Here is a 22,925-nt window from a genome sequence, read left to right as displayed (position 1 = left end):
TCCTTAATCTTTTGGCTTCTTTTTCCATCTGTGCAAGATGCCTCTGGCAACACACTGAGTGCAGTAGCTGTAGGAACAAATTAAATAATGGGCTTAATATCACCACCGAGATTGGAGTAAATAGCTCTTTTGTGGGATCCATTAGCTCAACTGAGAATATGATCACAGGATTCTGGGTCTATGATGGACTATAAGGAATAATGTAGCATCAATTTGAATGTCTTGTGTTGCCCCTCAGTGACTCTAGACAACACATAAAGAATATAGGGAAAGAAAGAGAAAAGCAAGGACAGAGGAGAGAGTTTGGTATGTCAAAAGGAAGAGATAAAAGCTGAAGGGATGGAGGACCAAAAGATAAGACGTGTGATGTGAGTGGACACACATGCAGAAAAGAGAAGATGGGAGAGGCAGGAAGAGAAACAGGAAAGTGACTGAGTGAGAGGACAGCAAGGATTTGAAATGAAGTTTCAATCAGACAGCAGTTCATTGGGACCTAAAGGGAGGGATGGAGAAGGGGGCAGAGCAGAGGGGGCAGGCAGGGTTTATTCCAGAAAGAGAGGATTTGCTAGTGGTGTCCTCTCCTGCCTTCAGTGGCTCTCTCCACACTCCTGGTACTCCCTCCCCAACCCTAGGCTCTGGCTCTGGGAGTTAGCCTTAACAGCTTAAGACTTTTGACCTCTCAGAAGTATAAGAATATTAACAAGATTCTTGAGGTGACAGGTCTTAGGACCCAGGGAGTTAACTAAATGTTAGTCTCTGAGGGGAAAGGACCCTCCCTTACTCAGTGCTTCTCAAATCAAACAATTTCTAATTCCTAGGCTTTACCCACTGAGGATAACAGGATTTATAACCACCTCACGACCACATTTAGCCCCCAAGCAGGCTCAGCTACCTGCTTTGATAGATTTAGAAGTGGTAGTAGAGGTGGTAATAACGGTACTATTTGTAGCTAATATTTATTGCTTACTTTGTGTCAGGCACATACACCATGCATTCTTCCAAGAGGGATTTGAGGTGGTTTACCATGAAAGACATTATAAGAGGGGAGGAAAAACTTTTTTTTTTTTAATCACTTTATTATTAATTAATTAATTTATTTATTTTTGGCTGTGTTGGGTCTTCGTTTCTGTGCGCGGGCTCTCTCTAGTTGTGGCGAGCGGGGGCCACTCTTCAACGCGGTGCGCGGGCCTCTCACTGTCGCGGCCTCTCTTGTTGCGGAGCACAGGCTCCAGACGCGCAGGCTCAGTAGTTGTGGCTCACGGGCTTTGTTGCTCCGTGGCATGTGGGATCTTCCCAGACCAGGGCTCGAACCCGTGTCCCCTGCATTGGCAAGCAGACTCTCAACCACTGCGCCACCAGGGAAGCCCCGGAAAAACTATTATGTACACCCCTTGCCTGAGGAAAACTATAGAATATTCAACGCAGCGCCATAAGAGGTTTTATAGAAATTAACTCATTTGTCCTCTCTGCCACCTTCTGATAGGGACTTTTAATTAGTCCTTTTTATAAAGAAAGAAACTGGGAAAACCAAGATTTGATATTATGTCCTTGGCTTGCCTTCATAGGGCAGAATAAAAAAAAAAAATAACTCTATAGGAGTCCACTACTTACTTTCAACAATAGCAATTTCAAAGTTATTCACCAGAAAAAATATATCAGCTCTGCGTGTCATCAAAAGATGGCCAAAACCAATGATGTGTCGTGCAGTGTCCCTGTTAACTTAGACATTTGAATATCCGTCATATAAGGACCCTTATGACAAATTCCTCTCCAAGCTTGAGCCAGAAAAGACTTTCTCCTAAATAAATTCTGCTTTATGATTCCTTGCACTTGACAATGAGAGTTACAAAAACCTTCATTTCCCCTATTTCATTTGGCTATGGGGAAGCCTGGAGCTAAGTTTTGTGCTCAAATGCTATTGTTTGTCTTAGCCAGAAGGTTTGTTTGTTTTTGTTTTTTTGTTTAATATTTGTCTTTCATTGTAAACCACCTTAAGTCTCTTTGAAAGAAGGCACAGTATAAATAAGCAAAAGACAAAATGCAATCCTGTTGTGGCCATGCTGGGGATATAATAATTTACCAAAATAGTTTACATAACACCCCTGAAATCTTTCTATTTGAAAGAGAATATTTTAAACAGAATCCAGGGAAGATAATATCTTTCATGGTGTTTATTGCATTTTTCATGCCCCTCAAATAACATTCCAAACCACTTTGGGTAAAGAACATAACGTCTAGAGAAAATTAGCTGATTATTCTCATGTATCTTCTTGTCATATATCTAATTCAAGTTTTGTATCTTGTCCAAAACTGTGCTCTAAAATAAACCAATTTAAATCTACATTTATTAGTCAGGCTTAAAATGAAGAACAGCTTCACTCATTTCAACTATTCGCTGGCTAATAACTATGCTTAATTTGTAGATTTTTATTTGTTTCCAAAATTTCTTCCAGGAACAAAGCCATATCTTGTCCCACTGATTGGTAAACAGTACGCATGTTAGATCACACATCCCAAGAAGCCTGCGTATGGGCCAAGATATGAGTAATTTAATAACAAAACCCCATCATCTCACATTTGCTGCTTTTGTGAGTGATTGATCCTTTCAAAGAATAAAGCCTTTCATTTCCAAAATTTTCATTACAGGTGTGATTATGATTTTTGTTTCACTTAAAAATTTTTTTTTTATATTTAAGCATCTCAAATGAAATCTTATTTACAAAAAGATTTTTTTTAATGAATAAAACAGAAAAGCAGGGAGAAAAGAAAAGCCAATAGCTAGAAAGAAGAACACAAATCTTGGGCATAAAATAATTAACAAAGAAATCAGCTCTGCTTATCCAGCAAGTAGTTTAAGTTCACCTTTTTTGCTGCTTCATTCCCATTCAATTTTAGCTTATTATATAATCTACCTTCTTACTTCTAATTATGTAATCATTTCCATTTCATTCTTTATTTGTTCAACAAACATTGAATGAAAACTACTGTCAGACTCATCATATTATACAACATAAACTTCAAACGAAACAACTTTATGTTCTGATACTTAGTTTGCAACATCTTAGATTTTTTTGTAAAAAAAAAAGTAATTATTATATAAAATAGTATTTACAACATAGACTGGTCTATGACAAGGGAAATAAAAATGGTGTCAACCCGTGGCACGCGAAATTGAGTTGAAATTCCTTTAAGAATCCACAGTGATTAATTCACCTTTTAAACAATAGTTAAGGAAATTTTACTATCAACTCAGATAGCAGGACCATATCAAGTACTGCACACTGAGCTTCTGGTCATAATCAGAAAATTGCTAACATATTTTTAAAGCCCTGGTTTTGTTATGGAAATATAAAATCCATTATTTCTCATGAAAAGTGTGTCTAACACGGCTTTTCAAACCAGACCTCAGACCTCAGCATGGTGCAGGCACCGAGGTGCTCCTTAGAAGCTGTGGCAAAGTTCCTGAGTTTCCTGAACTATGAAATGCGGGTATACATCAGAGGCAATTAGCTAATCAAAGCATAAGCTTTAAGGCATCTTTCCAGCCCCACATCCAAGGCCCTGGCAGGAGACCTAGCAATACATTCAGGTGGTCATGTTTTTGTACAGCTGGCAAAAGTAAGATATTTTAACCACCATCAGCTGAGATTGAGGTCTCTTTCTATTTGGATTTTCCCTTTGTCACTTTCCCTTGGGTTGGGTAGTGCTGGAGCAGCTTGGGTGTGCTATATTGTTTTGTTTTTCTTTTTCCTTTGGGAGGGTCACCCAAATTGTGTAAATTTCTCATAAAACCTGCATCAACCCCTAGGTGTGATAACAGTACCTATTCTACAGGTGTGTTGTGCAGATTAAATGAGGTGATGGATGGTGCCAGACACAGTATGTATCCAATAGATGCTAGGAATTATTATTCCCCCAAATGTTTCTACGTCGCTCTTTTTTTCTTTGTATCTTTCTCTCTTTATATATATATAAAACAAAGTCACAGAAGTTAGCATTCTATGTAATATGTGTAAAATTAACTACAAATTTTTCCTACGAAAGGAATTTCTCAACTCCATGTAGGGGCTGCATCACGATTTTCTTAGACCCTAGGCACTTGTGCCTTTGTTGAACCCCTTCATCCATTAAAAAATTTAAAAATAAGATAAATTTCCCAAACCACCAAGGTCTCAAGAACCAGGGTAACGGAAAAAGCAACGTTGTACATCTTAAACAGGGGTTCCAGTACACATAGTAGAAGACTGTTCTGCAAACTAGGTCTTAGGGATAATAGGAAGCATTTAGTTTTGGCGTTCAAAATATGCACACAGATGAAGCTGGCCCTTAGAAGACTAGTGGGGACCATGTCTTACTGTGAAACACATATTTTCATTTAGGGAGCCTACTTTTCAATCAATGTACTTGCCGGTGTTTTGCGCCCATTTTAGTTACATTATCAACCGGGAAATGTTATCTCAGAAGATAAGCTTCGTTTTGCTAATTTAGAAATTGCTCTGGAATTTCATCCAAAGGTCTCTAAAAAACACGTTGGCCTTGGTGCTGGTGCATCAAATAAATCACAAATGAAACAAACAAGCTGGCTTCCTATTGAAGGTGTGTCTGCAGAGCCCTGTGACTCTGCGTGCCAGGGGCTCCATCTGGCACATTTCTGAACGTTGCAAAATTAATTGTGTCGAAGAGAACATCATCAAACGCGTCCGGCATAGAGCGTAAACATCTTCAAACCACGATTCTGCGCCATCAAACGCTCTCCAGCTAATTACATTTGGTGCATTACTCTGGAAGAAAATCGAGGCCAAGTGAAACTGCGGAAATGGGAACAATGCAAGGAGGAAAAATCTCACCCCATTAAGGGATCCGTTTTTTCTCCGCACAAATAAGCCCACCACGCCTTGGAGGCAAGACTATTTGGCTCCAGGATACTCTCAGAATGCCCCCGCGGGCCCTCTCGGGCTGAGGGAGCCCTGCATCGGGGAGGAGGAAAGTGGCCTGAGTGGCAGCGCCCCAGCCATGGGGGCATTTTAGGTAACTCATAAAATCTAAGCAATCGCTCCCCCTACCCCCGCCCAGGCGTAGAGGCTGGCTTTCGTGTGTCTTTACAAAGGAAGCTAAAACACGGCCCCACGTCGTCCTCTCCTCTATGCAATGTTTGCAAAGCGCATTGACAGCGTTTTGGGAGTTGCTCTCCGCACAGGGCCGCCGCGCACTAGGCCGGCCTTCCCTGAGCATTTGCACCAGCTGGGCCGCTCCTCTCCCCGACTCTTCCATGACCTTCCGAGATTGGCCTCGCGACTGGACTCTCCGCGGAAGCACCTCCCTCGGTACTCGGCCCCCGCGCGCGGCCGCTCTCCTCCTGCTCTCAGGGGCAGCCCCGCGGCGAGCGCCGGACGCGCGCGGCCCCGCCGCGGGGGGCGGCGCCGGGGGCGCGCGGGAGGCTTCCGGCGGGGGCGCGCGGGCGGCGGGGCGGGGCCGGGGCCGGGGGCGGGGCCGGGGCAGCAGCGCCCCCCGCCGAGCGGCGTGCAGGCACCGCCCCCGCGCGCCGCAGTCCCCGCTGGAGCGTCTCGCCACTGGCCGTGGCCGTTACTGTTGCCTCCGTGAGGCTCTGGCGGCAGCGGCGGCTCCCGGCGCTCGCGGAGGGCAGCGGGCCGACCCTCGCCCGTGGCCGCCTGGAGCAGCCCAGCGCTGGGACCGGGGAGGCAAGACGGCGGCGGCGGAGGCGGCGGGTTGTGCCCGGCCCCCCTCCTCTACGCCTCCAGCCCCCGGGCGACTGCGGACTCCGGGCAGCCCCCGGGCGGCGGCCGAGGCGGCCAAGCTGACGGCCGGGGATGGCGAGATAGCGGCGCGGGAGCGGCTCGTGAGTACGGGGAGCGGGTGGGCGCGGCGCGAGGCGCGGGGAGTGGGAGCCGCGGAGCCTGGAGCCCAGTCCCGTGGGCGCGTCGCCGCGAGCGCCGGGCGGCCCGCGGGGGGCGGGGGGCAGCGCTCCGGCCGGCTTCGGCCCGGGTGTCGGGGAGCGTCCGAGAGGAGTGACCGGGAGCGGGGGGTGGGGCGCGCCAGGTCGCGCCGCTCTCCAAGCACCCTTGGGCCACCCTCGGCTCCCAGAGGACGCCGACTCCCTGGCTGCGAACTTCTGCCCCACGTAGGGCAGCGAGTTCTGAGGCCACAGGCTACCTGGGGGATGGGAAGGAGCTTTAATTTTTATTTTTGTTAAGGGATGTAATCAACCAAGTGATTTCGTGACCCCGTGCCTCAACTTTTCATTAAACTAGTTCTCTGTCCCTTCCGTATTCATGGTGTATTTGATTCACCTGTATATTATGTGCTTGTATCCGAAGGCGCTATACTGATGAAAACCAGTTAAAGAGTTGGCGATCAAAGTTAGGCTTCGTAAAAGATGACACTTTTAATGCGTCATTTCAAAAGACAGAGCTGGAATCCTGAGTTGTGTCTGACAGAAAACTCTGTGCTTCAAATGCTGTGAATGTACGCCTTGAATAACATGATTCTGGCCTCCACCGTCCGCGTCCCCACCTTTGGCTACCAAAAATATATGAGATGTTTTATTTGCAGTTGGGTACCTGTGTGCTCCTTTTTGTATGGGTGTGTTATTGCAGTCAAATATTGATATAGCGTATATACTGATACTGAATGGCGTTTGTATGGAAATGAATTTTTTGCATTTTTTAATGTGTTCTTTTAAGATACATTTTTCAACAGAAAGGTTTCAGTTTAAAGTTTGCCTTCTGATTTGTTCGTTTTCAGTTTCAGATTTGTCTTTAATTAAAAAAAAAATTTGCTTGGAGTAAAATTAAGTGACTTAGTAGTATCATTTAGTCAGGGGTCCAAAAATGATTCTTAAATTAAATCTAAAGCAAATTCCCCTCCCCAGAAAAGAAAAATTAAAGCGTTCGTTTAGTGCAAATGATGCTTGCCCCTTCCCTTAAATGCTGATTTTGCCACAGATCTGAACTCACATTTCACTAGTATCGGAGGGTTCCTTGTCTAAGCCTGGCAGGGGAAAGGAAACCTAAGTATAGCGTGTGTTTTTAAAAGCACTGTCCTCTTACTTGTTTCTTACGTTGACTTTCTGTTTTAGAGCCAAGGGGAAACTGTTTATTTGGAGGCTTCATTAGGTAGGTACAAGCTCGATTTAGATTTCCCTTCCAAGGGTTGAATTGAGGCTTATTTACTTTGTAATAGGTGAGATCACAAGTGCTCCTCTCTAATTAGCGGAGACTGGGATTCTTTTCTGGGAAATAAGGATCAGGAACTTCGCTGTTGAAGAGAACAAACTTTTGTGATTTTTGAAAGCTTTTGCTTATTGATGGTCCTCACTGAATAATATGTTGGCAATAGTATAAATTATTATAACGTTAAGATTTATCATATTAATTTGTGGGACAGGCAACCTATGCACACTGTAGAAGATTCAATATGTATAAAAAGCTATAGAGTGGAAGGTATACCTCTCTCCCCGATGCCATGCCTCACTGCACCCTGTTCTCCCCAGGACCCAGGGTTACTAACTCCTGTGTATATCTTTCCAGATAAAGCCTATGCTAGTATAAACATTTTGTATGTGTTCTTTTTATTTGTGTTTCCACAAATGAGGACGCATTGTATACTCTGTTCTGCACCAGCTCCCTGCCCTCCCCTCCCCGCAGAGTACTAAATCTTGGCAGTCTCTACATCAGTACCTAAGAGCTGTCTCATTCTCTAACAGCTGCTGAGTACTCCATTAAGGATGAACCATAATTTATTTAACCTCTTTATTGCGGTAGGTTGTTTCTACTATTTTGCTATAGAATTATTGTAAAACATTAGCTTTTGAGGTTTTTAAGTGGATTTCAATTATTCCCAAAGGCCCAAAGGCAGTAGGAGCTTACTTCTTTGCATCATGTCCAGGAAATAAATGCCCCTTCTCTCCAAGGTACACCTTTTCCTTTTATATAATTTCAAAGCAATCCATAAGGATCCATAAGTGTCTTTGTGGTGAAGCATGAGACATCAAGGCCAGTTACTAAGGTCGTATTCCTTGATTAACACCTTAGCTCTTTGTTTCAACAAAAGAAATAAAAGAATAGATATAAGTTGTTAAGAATAATCTGTAAGAAAAATTCTTAAGAGTTTGAATATTTTGAACATGGAGAAAAAGCTCGTACCTTTGATTAAGTTGAAGATAAAGGCAGTTTATCAGTCGTAAAACTTGTTTGCCATTAGGCACTAACATCCCTGCCTTCTGTAGATTATCACCAGTATCTCATATTTTAGTGTTGCTATAGTATGGTTATAAATTGTACACTTTGGGAGAAGGTTATTCATAACTTTTAAGAGGGAGTATGCTTTTAGAAAATATTTGGCCCTTTTAAAATTAAAATTTGAGGTATCTTAGAGTGCTTTTAAAACAGAGTAAATTGTAGAAGTAAGACTAATGCTAGCTAGCACTTGAGCCAAATACATTATATAATTTGAGTATTAGCCAATGTTAAGCTTTATATTTCCATTATGCTTATTTCTGAGAATGATTTTAGGACTAATGTAAGAAACTGTAATAATCCTTTTTTTTTAAACTGACCAAACAAATCTTTTCACATTTAAGGTGTTTTCTTTTTCCTTTGTTATTCAGTACCTGTCCTTGTGTTACAAAACTGCTAATATTGCATCTGTTATATTCCAGGCAACTTTCTAGCAACTAAGAATATAGCAGTGCACAGGACAGACAGATTCCCTTCTAATGAGTTCACATCTTAGTGAGGGAGGTGGATAAAAAGCAGAGAAGCAATAAAGGCAATAATATCAGAGAGTGATAAGTGCTGGGAAAGTGATAAAATAGGTTTGCTGTGGCAAACAGGGGCAGGGTAGGGGCTGCTGTTTTAGACTGAGTGGCCCTGGAAGCCTCTCTGAGGTGGAGAGATTTGAACTGAGAGTTGAGTGTGTTTTTGGAGAATGGTGACTCAGGCAGAGGGAACAGCACATGCAAAGGCCCTGCAGTGGGGCTGAGCCTCGCATGCCAGAGGAACAGAGGGCTGCCTGTGTGGCTGGAATTTATGATGAAAAAGTGGCTGGCAGGAGAGAGCAGGCACTGGGGTTAGTGTCCTAGGTATTTGCGTATGTCAAGGAACATTTATAGAAGTGGGAACGAGACCTTGGGTGGTGGAGTTCCTCCACCTGCTGGAAGCTCCAGGAGGGCAGGCACGGATCTGCTTGTTCCTCATTGCTTCCCCCGTGCCAGGAACAGCCTTGGTCAGAATGGGCTGTGAATATTTATAGAATTAATGAATAATTAGAGAGTTTAAGAAATAATCTTGCCTGGTTTTGGTCAAAATACCTAGATTTGGGAGTCTTTTGAGTTTTCCATCTTGGCTCTGGCCCTTGACATTACCAAATCTGGTCTACTGTTAACACATCCTCTCAAACTGTTGCTTTAAGTCAGTTGCATTTGATTTCTATTCCCTGAAATTAGAGTATGAAGCCTTAAAAGCATGCCTAATTTTCCAGGACATTATAGTGATTTCTGAGTAATTTAATTAGAAGTTCCATCTTTGATTTTAGTGGATTAGCCATTTGCCTAAGTGTAAAAATTTCAGAGATGCCTTTTTTGGTATAGTGAATGTTTGAATCCTTTTGGGCAGATGACAGACTAATGAGCACATAAAATGTATGTATTTTATGCAGGTACTTTAATTCTCACAGGAAGAATGTGTGTGTGTTCTATTTTAGGGAGTATCAGCAACTGTGGTATTTCCTCTTCCCAACTTCTAATCTGTTTGTCATTCTAAATATATGTTCCTTTATATTAACTGAAAGCTTGGGAAATGAGTTTTGTGCCAAGCAATTGTTGTAGCTGCCTAATTAGAATCTGTTGTTTTTTTCTTAACTGGGACTTTTGAGGTCCTGTTCAATACCAGGAGTTGTGATCTTGCAGAATGAGGGGGGTTGATTTTTTATTTCCTATCCTAATTGGTTGATACCTGAACCCAATAAGTTGTTCCCATATAAGATAATTTTATCTTCCAGCATTCTCTCTTAAGCTCTGTGCACATGCTATGTAAAGGATGGATTCTGTGACTCCAAAATCTTAAATCAAGTTACCTTTGTTTTTCATCACTCTCCTTGCAGTGAAAGGTCTTCAGGCAAATTGCGGAAGCCCTTACGCATCTGTTTTATAGGCCACTGGTACATTGAGGCTTAGATGCTTGAGTTTAAGTACTTTTACTACTACCTTTACATTTCCTTTGTGAACTACAGAGATGCAGGAGTTCCAGATTTGTCTTACATTGCCTAAGATTTACAACGCATGCATTCCTTACCAATCCTTGCTGCTCCTCTTGCTCGTGTGAGCAGAGGTTGTGTTTATCAAATACTGTTTTATGCTTTTATGTTGGAAGTTGAAGAAAACCTTCTGGTGGGTGAATTTTTCATGTACTTTTGCAGAGAGGTGAGAAAATCTTGCCTCTACCCATTCTTCTGGTTTGTAGGGCAGATACAGAGGAAGACTTGGAATCAGTATGTGCCCATAGCTGAGAATCTGTATCTGTATTATTAAGTGGCAGTATCCTGGAAGACCACAAGAAGGCGCTAATACTCCCATAAAGTGTGTGGCTCTTCCCTAAGGGTGACTTGGGATACTGAGGCCCCTTGCCTTCTTCTCACTGCTTGCAGGAGCAGGCTTCTCCAAGGAAACCCTGGATCGGAGGACAGTTGAAGCAGTGGTGGTGGGAACATGTGGTGGAAAATAACAAGTGGTGGCAGAAGTAATGCTTCCCATTTCTCATATTGAAAATGCTGGTGGGGCAGTGAATCGTAGACATTCTGTAGACAGAATGTGCCTTTGAATTGGGGATGAGGGTAAGCTGGAGAGAGGTGAGACTCCACCATCACGACTTAGTGCTGCAGCCACCAGCGTGCCACCTTAAAGCTGGGTGCCAGCCTTCCCAGTCCCAGGCTTGGAGACCTGCCGCCACACCAGTGGGTCCTGTTTCATGTTTCACGCTGTAGTATTTATAGTGCAGTTCAAAAGCGAAGGAGGCAAGAACATCTTAGGATCCTTTTCAAACAAACAGTTAAAATTGGGAGCATAAATCTTCATCTAACACGAACCTTATCCTGTATCATTCCTTGAAGTTACCTGGATCACCAAAGTTTTACTGTAGATGTAAAATTTGGGAGGAGGGGGCTGAGAGCTTCATTCTGATTTCTAAGGAAGGACTATATATAGTCCTGTATATAACGTAAAATGCAAAGCATTTACGAGTAATAGGAGCTTAAGCATTCAAACAAAACCAAAGAAGGTATAGAATTTAAGGGCCAGAAGGGGCCTCGGATCATCTGGTCAACTTTTTTAAGTTTACTGATAAACCAAGCCCCAGAGGTGTTCTAATTTGCCTAAGAATCCAGTAGTTCCAGACTGGTGTTTGTAACCACGATTTGCTGATTCCTAACTGCAGGGTTCTGAGCTCCCCTCTGGAACAGCAGGAAATTTGTGGGGTTCACTGCTGTGTCTCCATAGAACAGTGCCCAGCCCAGATATTTGTTGAATAAATGAATACATAAGAGAATTTTGAGAACTTAAGATTGCACATTAGCTATAAGATAATACTTATAAAATTTGAAAGAATACATGGTTTCATGAGTTTCTTTCCTTGTTAAACAACAGAGCATGTTGCTATTAAAGCCCAAACTATTAAGCCTAATATTAGCCAGATGGGCAAATGAAGATGTGGAGTTTTACTTACTAGCTTGGCACTTTTCAGAGCCTGGTGTCACTAGATCTTGTAATATTCATTCTGTTCAGTGTGCTGGGATCCGGTGTCATTCAAGTTTTTATTTTGTATTTGAAAACATATGTACTTTAAAATTTAGCATTTGTTGTCTGAATTGTTTGCTATTTTTCTAGCTATGTTTTATCAATAGTTTCACTATTTTTAAAACTTAGAGCCATATAGGGATTTGATTGTTTACAAACAAATCTAGCTAACCATTAGGTTTTTGGGGATTGTCACTTTCAAATGCTGCTGGTGGGTGTTTCAATTGTTATAACTTTCCAGGAGGGCAATTTTGTTTTTTACTCACCGAAAGCCTCAAAAATGTGCCATGTCCCTTAGTCAGGCATTTCCACCACTAGGAATTTAAACTAAGGAAAAAAAAATAAAGTGTGTGCACAGAGACCAGTCTATAGCAGTGGTTCTCGCCTACGCGGTGCATGTGGGCACCGTATTCCTGTCAGGAGCTTTCTCCCCGCACAGTGATTCTTCACTTGGCGGGAAGTCCACGTAGTGGGGTGTCTCAGATTGTGAGGGGTGGGGTGCTCTCCCAAGCTTGGAAACTCATCTCCAGATTCTGGTGACCTCCACAAAAAGTGCACCAAAAACCCAACCTTTAGTTTGCAAAAATGATTTTTGTAGCTTTGTTTATGATAGTTATAAGCTAGAAACAACTTAAATGCTCAATAATAGGGAGATGGATTACTTAAATTGTGGTATATTTCAATACTTGTAATGAAAAACCCTTTCTTCATTGACAGTGAGGTAAGAAAGTATTTATTGATTTGGAAAGATACTCAAAATTTGTAAACTGAAAAAGCAGATTGCAAAACAGCATGTGTAAGTGGATCTAAGGTGTTTTTGTTTGTTTTTGGAGAAAGACGCAGAGAGAGTGAGCGAGCGAGCAGGAGTGTGCAGTTTTCTACCTGTTATGTAGGAAAATGCCGGAAGACTATACACCAGATGTTAGGTGAGAATATCTCCTTGTGCTGAAATTACAGGTGACTACTATTTTTATTTTCCTGAATTTCCAACGTAAGGAGCATATTATGTAGTAAAGAGAATGAGAGCAGCTTCCTTTTTTCATTTACTGGTTAGGCAGCCCACAGAACTTGGACAAGTTCTGTGTCTGATTTCTTACCTGTAAAAGGGAATAATAATATCCACCTCATCGTGCCTGCCAGTAGTATGTGTTAGATAAATGTTACCTTTCCCTCACTATTCTGTTATGATTAAGGCCAATATTCCTACTAATATAGGATTTCTAAGCAGAATAACATATCAACTGTTGTAAGAAGCATTTTATGACATTCTGACAAAGTATTTCATTTCTTCTGGTCACTGGGAAATATTTTGTTGAGTTATTATTTACTTTAAAACTGAAATGCTTTCCAGTGCCAAGAAATTTTATTTTGAATCAAAAGCTTTTTTTTTTCTTCTTTGTTTCCTTCTGTTATCGGTTTCCGTAGTTCTGTATGATAAGTTCTCAAAAGTCAGGGTCCGATCTTTCTTCCTTTTATAGAGTTGTTAAAATGAAATGTGATTCATTCATTCAGCAACTATTAAGGGCCTTTTTTTCCCCAGGCAGCGGGTAGGCATCAGATATGCAGCAGTGGGCAGGGCAGACACGCCCCCACTACTTGCATGCCAAGGAAAGTGACCAGAGCACTTCAGGGCCAGGAGGCACACCCACTCAGTAAAAGGTGTGTTACAGCAGCTGACAATCAAGTGGGCCTCATTTCCTCTCCTGTGATTTTAAAAGAAACTATGTTGTGATGTTACTTTTCAGTGAACACAAACATTGCCTCCTGCTTGTTCTACGAAGTACATGAGGAGCAGACTAGGTTATTATTTCACCTTGACATTCACTGATGATTTAGTGATGACTTGCATTATATATCTGTGAGAATATCCTGGGCTAATAGTATTAAAATTGCTACTCTATATCCTCTATGAAGGATATGCCTTTTTGAGATTACCTAGTGTAAAATTACTGCTGTGGGTTCCTACTAATAAATTTAGGGTGGATAGAATTTATCGATACCGCATTTGAGAAATTCCAGCACGTGGTCTCACTGAGGATGAGGGCAAAAAGCCTGCAGTTTAAGGTTTCCATTTGACGGTATATAAGAATACATTAATTTTGTAATTTGTTCCTTGTGTAGGGACAGTTTTGGCAGCAGCTGTAAATGTTTTGATATAAAGTACACCCTCAGTGTTCATGAGAAGTGTCTCGGGACCTTTATGGCAAATACTGACCTTGCATTTTATTTCCCTGATACAGCCTAATAAAAGAAGACAGTTTCATAAATCACTTTTTCTTGTTCCTTTGTAGAAAGAATGTGGAAGTCATGTCACAGGTTGGAGCCACTAGCAAAGCCAATATTTTATTCTTTCTTTATCTCACATTTTTTCCATCTACACCATTGCTTTCCATGGCCTATTCCACTTCATTGGCCTCCGCTGGAACCAGCAATTAGCTTTCTTTTTTTTAGTGGTGGTGGGGGGATCTCTTTTCACAAAGAAATACCCTTTATCCCTCTTGAGATGTACTGAGTATGTAATAGTAAAGGGAGAGCAACCAAACTGTGTTGACCTGCAGACTTTAGGCTGTTGTCTAGACGTAGAGTTTAGCCAACTTACTCTTTCTCAAATGCAAACTTCAATAAAAGTACAGGTGACTCTGTTTTGGAACTTTTCAGCTCACTTACAAATAGTCAAAGTTGTGATTGCTGTACTCACGCATTCCATGGGCTGTATTGCTGGGATCAAAAACTCAAATGCTTACAGGGACAGAAGAGGTCACAGACATTGCTGAGTGGGTCTGATCTGCCTTTTGTCTTTATGCTTCTGATAAAAACATAAGGAATATTTTACTTTCTTCTTAATTCTACTACCAGATAGACAACACTGATAGTCTAGATGAATGGCAACTGAAATTTGTCTCAGTTTTGGGGACCAATAAGGAAAGACACAGAGGAAGGTCGGATCTGGAGCAACCTTGAGCTGATGTGAGCTGAGTTTTGAAGGACGAGTTGGTGTTTGTTAAATGGACAGGGAAGAGTGGAGTGGGAAGGACATTCTGGGTAGAGGGTAAGGTGTGCAGTGACACAGAGGACAGCAGAGCCTGCCGTGTTTGTTGGGACTCGAGCACAGGGCCAGTGTGGGTCAGAGGGCAAAGGTAGGTGGGACTGAAGTTAGGCGGCTTGGAACAGCAGAGGGCCTCATGCCATGCTGACAGCTGGCACCTTCTCCGTAGGCCAGGGAGAGCCATGGAAAATTTCAGGCATGCGAGACTGACGATTCAGAAGGGGGCCTCCAGCTTGTGTCATGGAGGCTTGGGAATCCAGAGACCAGGGAGCAACCTGGCAGGAGTGCAGACCAAGGGGAAGAAGCCCCAACAAGGCCCCAGCCTGGCCCGGCCCTGGAAGTTTGTCTTTACTTTCCTAATAATGTTGAGACATTATTTCCTAATAATGACACGTGCAGCAGTAATGACTCTGCTCTTCCCATGCTCAATCCATCATGCCCTTTTCTTAAAGCTTTTGATTAAACTCAAATGGTGAGAAAGCATTCAATGTGTTTAAAGCTATCAAACACAGATCTACTGATGCCTTACCCTTACATTGCTAATAGTTTGAGAGATCCTAAGTGTGGGTGGTTATAAAACAGGGAGTAAGTGAAGTGGGAGTGATGAAGTAGCCGCTTGAGCTAAAGATGTTGGTCAGAGGGCACAAACTTTCAGCTATAAGATGAATAAATTCTGGGGATCTATAGTTAATAATACGGTATTGTATATCTGAAATTTGTTATGAGAGTAAATTTTAAGCATTTTTACCACACATGAAAAAGAAAGCTGTGAGGTGACAGATGTCTTATTAACTTGGTCATGGTAATCATTTCACAGCGTACATATACACGTGTCAAATCATCATGCTGTATACTTCAAATCCATACAATTTTATTTGTCAGTTGTACCTCAGTAAAGCTGTGGAAGAACAATAGGGAGCAGGTTGCACCTATGGAGAGAAGGGATAAGAATACTTTGAGTAAGGTTTATATTGAAGCAAGAATTTATAATAATTTGGACAGTAATAAACACAACAATAATAGCTTATGTTTCATATTAATAATACTTTAATGTTAGATTACCTACTTACTCATTTTTTAGACTAAAAACGAATCCCTCAATTTTAATACCACCAGAGGACAGGATTTTAGATATTATGATAAAATGAGGAGACAAGAGAGTTGTCCCTCTTCTTGTTATTTTGGCAGTTACATTACATTATTGGCCCATTTCACTAACCAGTCTTTTGTGTTTTTCCCACATGCTGCTGTTAAGTCATATTTCCTCCAAACTGTATTTGTTTATTTTCTGTGTGTTATTGTCATCATCATAACCATTTTATTTGGGACCCTGAAATTATCAATGCTAAATTTATCTTATTGGATTAGTTAGATTAATTTGTTAGCATCCTCATTATTATGTGTAATATATTTTCTACTTTGCCCATTTTTTGGTCCACAAATTTGAGAAATGTGATTCCTGTATCTTCCTCCATTTCATTAATGAAAATGTCAAGAAAAACAGAACTCTGTCACATCTGTCCATAATCTTCGTCCAGGTTGGCATCATCGATTAATTAGCACCCTTTGAGTAGCATCGATCACGTGGTGAAAGACCCCCCTTCACCCTTTTTTATACAACCTTCATCTTGCTCATAAACATCTTTCAGACGTCAGGAAAGGTCTTGTTCAAAGCCAGATACTTCATGTCTGATTCTGATGCTGGCTTTCCCAGTTCATTGGCCTTGTCAAGTTGGGGGTGAGGTGGGGCTGGGGTACATTGGATTAGGGTCCCTTTCCTAATGCGTTCTGTAATCTTATCCAGGATCAACGTCAGGCTCACATGTTTCTAGTCTGTAGAATCTGCTGTCTTGATAGGATGCCCATTTCCAAGATAGTTTTGACAGATGACAGTTATTTCAGGTTCTGTTGTATTTTTCATTCTCTGTTCCATCTTATGTAGAAGACTCAGGTAAATGTTAAGTGGATGCTGTACTTCCACATACTTAGAAGACCTTGTAACCCTGGTCAAATGCTGAAGATTTTATTTTAGTTTTTGTTTTTTTTGAGAAGCATTTGTATTCTAAAATGATGCTTAGGATTTTGAGATCTGGGATGGAATAATATGACCAATCAAGAAAGGCCATTCAATGGGGCTTCCTTGGTGGTGCAGTGGTTAAGAATCTGCCTGCCAATGCAGGGGACACGGGTTCGAGCCCTGTTCCGGGAAGATCCCACATGCCACAGAGCAGCTAAGCCCTTGCGCCGCAACTACTGAGCCTGCGCTCTAGAGCCCGCGAGCCACAACTGTTGAGCCCGCGTGCCACAACTACTGAAGCCTGCGTGCCTAGAGCCCGTGCTCCACAACAAGAAAAGCCACCGCAGTGAGAGCCCACACACCGCAACGAAGAGTAGCCCCCCTCGCCGCAACTAGAGAAAGCCCGCGCACAGAAACAAAGACCCAGTGCAGCCAAAAATAAATAAATAAATAAATAAATAAATATATTAAAAGAAAGAAAAAGCCATTCGAATTCTTTTGGAGAACAGAACTTTCAGATTCCAGCCCTAAAGAATGTTAAAACATTCAGGCACATTTTGGTCAATATCTGTGCCCTGAAATATATGTCTTCAAACAGTTTATATTTTGAGATTACTTCAACAGCAAGAGAAGAATTTTTTCACGCCCATACATTTTGAAACAGGTTGTTAACTGGCGCCCCAAGAATTCTATTGGGCCTGCAAATGTGTTTTGTTTGGCCCACATACTGTTTTTTTGAAAAATTGGAATTAGTTGCCAGCATTTAAAAATAAGGTGATTTCACATTAAAGAAAAAAAAAACCCTGCATTTCTGGCTGTTTTTGAAAACCTTGAAAGTCTGTGATTACACTGGGCGCATGTTCCTAACCGGTGGTAATACAAGAGTTAGGCGCTAGCTGGAGGCTGCCCACCACAGCCCTCCCGTCCTCCTCACTGTGTTTCCTGTGGCCAGCGTCACCCCTTTCATCGGCCTGGCCCTCGGGGGATGTCTGGGCTTACACCTGCTGAGTCAAGAGCTAACCAGTCGGAAGTGTACTTTGAGTTTGGAGGAGAACAGTAAGATGGTAGCTGTTTGCTGTTTTGTTTCCTGACATCGACTGCCTGAATTACTTAATTTGTCCTACTGTGATGGTTGGAAGGGCTTGGTAAAGCAAGTGGTATTTCTGCCAGGAACGGCACTCAGCTGGGCAGGGTCGGGGGAGCAGCATTCCTGCTCACGTCCTAGATATCCGAGTTCATAGATGTGACAAGCAAGGTGTCCTGAGAAGAAAACAGCTATAAATTTCTTATGACATTTAAAGTGGGGCAAGTAGGCCCTGGGTCATACCTGTGTGGTTTTAGAGATGTGAGGGGATTTGCCCGAGGTCTCATGCCTGCCACCCAGTCAGTGGTGGAGTAGGGACTGGATCCCTGGATTCCTGACTCCGCTTCACTGAGTTTTCTGCTCCACGTTTTTCAGTTTAGTGTAATAGTCTAGAGATGAGATTTATAGCCAGATCTGGATTTAAATACAAGTTCGGCCCCTGTCTAGCTGCTGGACCTCAAGCAAGCCTCAAAAACCTCTCTGTGCCTCGTGTTCTGTGTTATAAAAAGGGGGACAATAATGATATGGACCTCCATAGGGTCGTTATAGGGATTAAAATCCAATATTGCGTTTAAAGAACTTAAAACAGTGCCTTGCCTGTAATAAACAATACGTAAACAGTGCATGGTATCTCAAAAATAGTATTTATGAATTCTGTATTATGGTAAACTTAGCTAAAACCAGCATTTCAGTCACTCAAAACTATTACATAATTATCAATTTTTTCCTCTTAGAGTTTAGAAAGGGCATTAAGGATAGTTTTACTCCATCTATTTTGTAAAAAGCCTCGAGCAATTTGACCCAATATTGGTTTTTTATTCATAAATTTATCTATAGCAAACAGGTGCATTCAAAAGCATAGCATTCAACTTTCTCTTCAGAATGTAAAGAAATAACTGGGTGTTATCAAAATATTTTAAGTCCTTACCAAAGATGTCATTTGGATGGATTTGTTTAATTCACTAAATGAATGTGGAATATGTAGTGCATGTAAAGCCCTCTTACATGCAGGAATGTTGGAAAGACAAATCTCTGCTGTTAGGGAACTTATAATTAATGGGATACGAGAGTGGGAGGGAGGGAAAGAATAATCTTTGTAATACTTGGTGTGATATGATAAATGACCAAAGTGGAGATTCACCACAGTGCAGCAGAAACATGAAGAGACCACCAGTATCTGGACGTGATGGTCTTTGAGAGAGCCAAGAGGCAGAGCTGCCCCAAGCACAGGAGTAGAGGGGCAGTTGGTGTGACAGCCTCCAGACATTACGCCTGGAGTTTGGATGAATGATGAGACTTAGACGGAGATGCTGCTCAGAGCCAGGTGAGTCATTGTGGAAGATAGACTGTGGGAGGCCCCTGCCAGAGGCCATGGGATGAATTAAGTACTGATGTGAACGACCTATGCCAGAGATGCTGATGAGGGCGTGCCAGAGCAGTGGGAATGGAAGTAGGGGTAGGTTCTAGGGCAGAGAGTCAAGGTGTGTTTTGGAGGTAGAACTGGTGAGTAGGTGGGAGGGGTGAGACGGAGGAGTAGTTGAGTGTGACCCAGGAGAGACTGGTGCCATGAATGGAGATGGGCTTGTCAAGGGGCAGGTTTGGAAGAGAAGGTGAGTTTATTTTGCACATGTGGAGTTTTTTGAGAAATCTGTGAAATATCTCAGTGGATATGTAGCATCAAAATATTTTGTCAGAGCAGAAGCAAGAAGAACTACAGTCCTGCAGCCTATGAAACTAAAACCACATTCACAGAAAGATAGACAAGATGGAAAGGCAGAGAGCTATGTACCAGATGAAGGAACAAGATAAAACCCCAGAAAAACAACTAAATGAAGTGGAGATAGGCAACCTTCCAGAAAAAGAATTCAGAATAATGATAGTGAAGGTGATCCAGGACTTCAGAAAAAGAATGGAGGCAAAGATCGAGAAGATGCAAGAAATGTTTAACAAAGACCTAGAAGAATTAAAGAACAAACAAATAGATGAACAATACAATAACTGAAATGAAAAATACACTAGAAGGAATCAATAGCAGAATAAATGAGGCAGAAGAACAGATAAGTGACCTGGAAGACAGAATGGTGGAATTCACTGCTGCAGAACAGAATAAAGAAACAAGAATGAAAAGAAATGAAGACAGCCTAAGAGACCTCTGGGACAACATTAAACGCAACAACATTCGAATTATAGGGGTCCCAGAAGGAGAAGAGAGAGAGAAAAGACCAGAGAAAATATTTGAAGAGATTATAGTCGAAAACTTCCCTAACATAGGAAAGAAAACAGCCACCCAAGTTCAGGAAGGGCAGAGAGTCCCATACAGGGTAAACCCAAGGAGAAACACGCCGAGACACGTAGTAATCAAATTGGCAAAAATTAAAGACAAAGAAAAATTATTGAAAGCAGCAAGGGAAAAACGACAAATAACATAAAAGGGAAATCGATAAGGTTAACAGCTGATTTCTCAGCAAAAACTCTATAAGCCAGAAGGAAGTGGCATGACATATTTAAAGTGATGAAAGGGAAGAACTTACAACCAAGGTTATTCTACCCGGCAAGGTTCTCATTCAGATTCGATGGAGAAATCAAAAGCTTTACAGACAAGCAAAAGCTAAGAGAATTCAGCACCACCAAACCAGCTCTACAACAAATGCTAAAGGAACTTCTCTAAGTGGGAAACACAAGAGAAAAAAAGGACCTACAAAAACAAACCCAAAACAATTAAGAAAATGGCAATAGGAACATACATGTAGATAATTACCTTAAACATGAATGGATTAAATGCTCCAACCAAAAGACACAGGCTCGCTGAATGGATACAAAAACAAGACCCATATATATGCTGTCTCCAAGAGACCCACTTCAGACCTAGGGACACATACAGACTGAAAGTGAGGGGATGGAAAAAGATATTCCATGCAAATGGAAATCAAAAGGAAGCTGGAGTAGCAATACTCATATCAGATAAAATAGACTTTAAAATAAAGAATGTTACAAGAGACAAGGAAGGACACTACATAATGATCAGGGGATCAATCCAAGCAAAAGATATAACAATTATACATATATATGCACCCAACATACGAGCACCTCAATACATAAGGCAACTGCTAACAGCTATAAAAAAGGAAATCGACAGTAACACAATAATAGTGGGGGACTTTAAAACCTCACTAACAGCAATGGACAGATCATCCAAACAAAAAATTAATAAGGAAACAAGCTTTAAATGACACGATAGACCAGATAGATTTAATTGATATTTATAGGACATTCCATCTAAAAACAGCAGATTACACTTTCTTCTCAAGTGCACACGGAACATTCTCCAGGGTAGATCACATATTGGGTCACAAATCAAGCCTCAGTAAATTTTAGAAAATTGAAACCATATCAAGCATCTTTTCTGACCACAATGCTATGAGATTAGAAATCAATTATAGGGAAAAAACGTAAAAAACACAAACACATGGAGGCTAAACAATACATTACTAAATAACCAAGAGATCACTGAAGAACTCAAAGAGGAAATCAAAAAATACCTAGAGACAAATGACAATGAAAACAGAACGATCCAAAACCTATGGGATGCAGCAAAAGCAGTTCTAAGAGGGAAGTTTATAGCAGTATAATCCTACCTCAAGAAACAACAAACATCTCAAATAAACAATCTAACCTTACGCCGAAAGGAACGAGAGAAAGAAGAACAGACAAAACCCAAAGTTAGCAGAAGGAAAGAACTCATAAAGATCAGAGCAGAAATAAATGAAATAGGAACAAAGAAAACAGTAGCAAAGATCAATAAAACTAAAAGCTGGTTCTTTGAGAAGATAAACAAAATTGATAAACCATTAACCAGACTCATCAAGAAAAAGAGGGAGAGGACTCAAATCAATAAAATTAGAAATGAAAAAGGAGAAGTTACAAAAGACACCGCAGAAATACAAAGCATCCTAAGAGATTAATACAGGCAACTCTAGGCCAGTAAAATGGACAACCTGGAAGAAACGGAAAAATTCTTAGAAAGGTATAACCTTCCAAGACTGAACGAGGAAGAAATAGAAAATATGAACAGACCAATCACAAGTAATGAAATTGAAACTGTGATTAAAAATCTTCCAACAAACAAAAGTCCAGGACCAGATGGCTTCACAGGTGAATTCTATCAAACATTTAGAGAAGAGCTAACACCCATCCTTCTCAAACTCTTCCAAAAAATTGCAGAGGAAGAAACACTCCCAAACTCATTCTATGAGGCCACCATCACCCTGATACCAAAACCAGAGAAAGATACTACAAAAAAAGAATATTACAGACCAATATCACTGATGAATATAGATGCAAAAATCCTCAACAAAATACTAGCAAACAGAATCCAACAACACATTAAAAGGATCATACACCATGATCAAGTGGGATTTATCCCAGGGATGCAAGGATTCTTCAATATACGCAAATCAATCAATGTGATACACCATATTAACAGACTGAAGAATAAAAACCATATGATCATCTCAATAGATGCAGAAAAAGCTTTTGACAAAATTCAACACCCATTTATGATAAACAGTCTCCAGAAAGTGGGCATAGAGGGAACCTACCTCAACATAATGAAGGCCATGTACGACAAACCCACAGCAGACATCATTCTCAATGGTGAAAGACTGAATGCATGTCTTCTAAGATCAGGAACAAGACAAGGATGTCCACTCTCACCGCTATTATTCAACATAGTTTTGGAAGTCCTAGCCACAGCAATCAGAGAAGAAAAAGAAATAAAAGGAATACATATTGGAAAAGAAAAAGTAAAACTATCACTGTTTGCAGATGACATGATACTATACATCGAAAATCCTAAAGATGCCACCAGAAAACTACTAGGGCTAATCAATGAATTTGGTAAAAGTTGCAGGATACAAAACTAATGCACAGAAATCTCTTGCATTCATATGCACTAATGATGAAAAATCTGAAA

General features: G+C 41.3%; 1 protein-coding gene across 3 annotated transcripts in view; it reads left to right on the top strand.

The window, feature by feature from the left end:
- The first annotated feature begins 5,550 nt into the window (after positions 1-5,550).
- LIFR (LIF receptor subunit alpha) overlaps positions 5,551-22,925 on the top strand; it is an 88,925-nt gene continuing 71,550 nt past the window's right edge. For 2 of the 3 annotated variants that reach the window (XM_061189195.1, XM_061189198.1), the window contains exon 1: positions 5,551-5,857. The gene's annotated coding sequence lies outside the window, so the exon portion shown is untranslated. Of the gene's footprint in view, positions 5,858-7,109; positions 7,134-22,925 lie in introns of those variants that run through there. The other variant, XM_061189196.1, reaches the window with a different exon arrangement.

This window comes from Eubalaena glacialis, chromosome 4 (genome assembly GCF_028564815.1).
Source record: "Eubalaena glacialis isolate mEubGla1 chromosome 4, mEubGla1.1.hap2.+ XY, whole genome shotgun sequence".
Taxonomy (NCBI): Eukaryota; Metazoa; Chordata; class Mammalia; order Artiodactyla; family Balaenidae; genus Eubalaena; species Eubalaena glacialis.
Note: the sequence above shows the minus strand (reverse complement) of the source record. Positions and strands in the feature narration are given on the sequence as shown.